Source organism: Psammomys obesus, unplaced genomic scaffold (assembly GCF_907164565.1).
Source record: "Psammomys obesus unplaced genomic scaffold, mPsaObe1.curated_primary_1811, whole genome shotgun sequence".
NCBI classification, from domain to species: Eukaryota; Metazoa; Chordata; class Mammalia; order Rodentia; family Muridae; genus Psammomys; species Psammomys obesus.
This window is the reverse complement of record NW_026585609.1, coordinates 6091756-6095161: the sequence shown is the minus strand read 5'-3', so window position 1 is coordinate 6095161 and position 3406 is coordinate 6091756. Positions and strand designations below refer to the sequence as shown.

General features: G+C 47.8%; 1 long non-coding RNA gene across 1 annotated transcript in view; it reads left to right on the top strand.

The window, feature by feature from the left end:
* Positions 1 to 3406, top strand: part of LOC129679522 (uncharacterized) — a 14791-nt gene that overhangs the window by 5287 nt on the left and 6098 nt on the right. Inside the window, exon 3 of the long non-coding RNA XR_008720562.1 lies at positions 2957 to 3115. This is a non-coding gene — a long non-coding RNA (uncharacterized LOC129679522). The remainder of the gene's footprint in view (positions 1 to 2956; positions 3116 to 3406) is intronic.

Genomic DNA, 3406 nt, shown 5'->3' with positions numbered 1-3406 from the left:
TTTTCTTTTCTTTTCTTTTCTTTTCTTTTCTTTTCTTTTCTTTTCTTGTCTTTCCTTTTCTTTCTTTCTTTGAGGTTGAATTTCACTATGTAGCCCAGGCTGGCCTGGAAATCACTGGACCAGGCTAGCTCAAAGTATTGGAGAACCCCTTGCTTCTGTTTTCACAAGAACTGGGATTACAGGTGCGCAAAACACTTTGATTGGATTTTTAAAAAGTAAATAAAAGTTTTTCAGGTGACAAGCCAAATAGGCAATTCTATCAATGTGCAAAACACAATAGAAAATCAGTGGCTTGGTCAAGAACAGCGAGATTTTGTGGCTAGGTTGTAAGGTAGTTGGTCTCAGGACAACTCTGGAAAAGCAGGGTTGGGAGACTGCTGTGGAAAGCATCGGATGCCACAGTAAGTCTGGTATTTCCTTTGCTGGCAAGGGAACCTCGGAGCCTTTGGGACAGCTTGATTCCATCTGCGCTCTGAAGAATTGTCCCCTGGCAAGCAGTAGTAGGCTGGAGTGAGGGGATGGCAGGAAGCTGGAGGGCCACGTCAGGAGCGTGTTCCAGGAGCTCTGCCTGTGTAGAGCAGATCTTCCCAAGATGACGATGAGAATAAAAACGTGTCACTTTAGCGCCCCCCCCCCCCCCCCGGGCTGAAGTCAGTCACACAACACCTGATGGCTGGCGGGTACCTGTCCCAGGAGATTCTGACGGGACAGCTGACAGTGGGGTGACCTGGTTAGGCCAGCCTGGAGGGCCTGCCTCTCCTCCTTCAAGAGCTCCAGGAGCTACTGCAACTGGGTCTCATTTCACCTTGCTAGATCTTTCTACAGACTGGCTTTTGGGCCACTTTTCAAGACATGTCTGAGTCTTTAACACAGTTCTCAGCAGCTCTCTCCATCCCGTCTCCACCCCCTTCAATGGTCCCCACGGCTTTTATGAGTACTTTTTTCAGTTTTTCCTTTTCACTCTGCCAACTCATCTAAGAAGTCGGGGTTTTCTCCCTCCCTTTACTATTACTGCTTAAAAAATACTAAAATGAAAAAAAAAAAAAAGAAGAAGAAGAAATACTTTTATGCTTCTAGTCTCCTGCTTTCTAGGCTCACACCCACTGGCACCCTCCCTTGGAGACTCACTAACATTCCACCCTCTGGGTGTGTGCCTGTCAGCAGGGCCTTCAGAGCTTCAGCCTGTCTCTCCTGTACCATTGTTTCCTTCTCCACCCCTCCCTTTCTCCCTCCCTCCCTCGCTGATCCTCTCCCTTCCTTTCTCCCTCTTCCCTCCCTCCCCTTTACCCTCTGGTTGTTAGTCAACATAGCTCAGGACCAGGAGCTGCCCATTTCCCCCTGTGTAGTCTGGCCAGTCATCTGGCCCCTCGCTGCAGGTCAGCGACTGCCGTCCTCCACCCTGGCATAAACCTGGCTCAAGAGGGCAAACACTGTAGGCCTTCAGTGGCTAAGTGGGGCGATTCCTTTTCCCTTCACACCCAGGAGGCCGCGTGCTTCCCGCCTCCAGGCAGGAGAGTGTCTAGGTGGGGTAGTGTTGGGCCCAGTGCACTTGAGGAATCTGAATTTAATTTCACACCCCTCTCCTACCCTTGTCCTTCCACTGGCCCTGCTGGAGAATTACCCTTCACAAGGAAGAAGAACAAGCTCACATGTTAGCAGCGCTTGGAATTTTTTTTTTTTAAGTATATTTAGTAGGAGTTCATATCTCTAATGCTGAATTACTCAAAGGTGACCCAGGACTCTTAACGCTGGCTCCCTCCGGCTGCCTGTATGGAATGCTGACAGCAGCCCCTTCTCATACCACCAAATGAGAATCTGCATTTTGCCACAGCAGCTGGGTGGTTTATGGGCGTGTTTTGTTTGAGGCCCACTGATAAAATGGCCTGTTACCGACTTGGTGAGGCACATGGCCTTTCAATAGCCTTTCCCTGCTCAGTGGTTGTGGCTGTGCAAATTCGGAGACTATCTTAGCCCAAGCTAACCCTCTCTTCTGTCTCTATCTGTCTTTATCTCACACTGATGTGAGACAATGATGTTTAGACACTTACCTCACCTCCTCTTCTGATATTCTCTTGGGATCGTAAAGCATGGATTCTACAGATCAATTTTATTGATGAGGTAACGACCAATTTGCTCAAGCTCACCAGCTTACTAATTGATCCCACACCTGTAATTGCTGAACTTCTGATTTTTCAGCTTCCCTGTGTTTATGACCCAGACTAGAGCTTTCAGTCCTTTAAAATGTGAAGCTCAAAAAACTAATTACACACTCACTCTCTCACACACACACACACACAGAAAAAAAAAAAAAAAAAAAAAGGAAAAAATCAGAAACAGAATGCTGGGTTTGGTTTGAGTCATAAATTCCACCATGGAGGGCTGAAATAAGGATATTTTCCTGAACCTCTGCAAAGATTCCAGTAGTTGAGAGGCCCTTTTGAACAAGAGGTTACATGGCTTGAGTTTCAAAGAAAAGAATGTCGAAAGAAATCTTCCAGATGAGAATGGCCTCCAGATGTGAACATGGCTCTTCCAGATGTGTGGACAAATAGGGTGGGAGAAATGGGGGAATCAGATGCCTCACATGTCTGCAAAATGAAATGGAAAAATCTCTCTCAGCCACAAGGGAAAGTAGGACAAGAGGAAGAGAAATGGTGCCCAAGAGCTTAGCTCTTCACTGAGGACCTGGGCCACAGGCTGAAGCAAAGTTACAATAGTTGGGTGCAAACTGATATTTTAAATTCGAAGTACGCATGGAAGCCACACCTCACAGAAATGTTGGAGTGTGCCTGTAGGAACTCACTGTTCTTAGGTCTGAGCAGACCTGCTTTGGGCCTCTGGGAGGAGCCTCCCAGTCCTGTGCCATTAGGCGGCAGAGCCAGCCAGACAGGCTAGGGATCAGAGCCCAGAATGCAGGAGCAGGAGCCAGGAGTCTCACAGTTCTCTCTTTCTTCAGCTTCGGAATCAGCAGCCGTTCTCTCGTTCTCTCGGCGATCACCGAGTTGCCCCTTTACAGTGGCCCGAAGGCCCCATGATCCCAGGAGGAATAACTCACAAACCGCACTGAAGGAGGCCTTGTGGCCAGCTCAGCTAGGTTTGTCGCATTTCTGCAAAGGTGAGCGGTCGGTTGTGAGCTCCTAGCAGTATGCAATTAGCCGGCTTTATTTCTCCCCCCCCCCCCTCACAGGTTCCTCACCTTCTACCACATAATGGATCTAGGTTTTCATCTACCCACGTGACCGTGTTTCCATTTTCTTCCATTTAGAGAGCATCTCACGCTCCTTATTTCTCCAACACTCTGAAAAAAAAAATTCCTATTATATCCATTTACTTACATTTGTTTCTCTCTCTCTTTCTCTGAGAGAGAGAGAGAGAGAGAGAGAGAGAGAGAGAGAGAGAGAGAGAG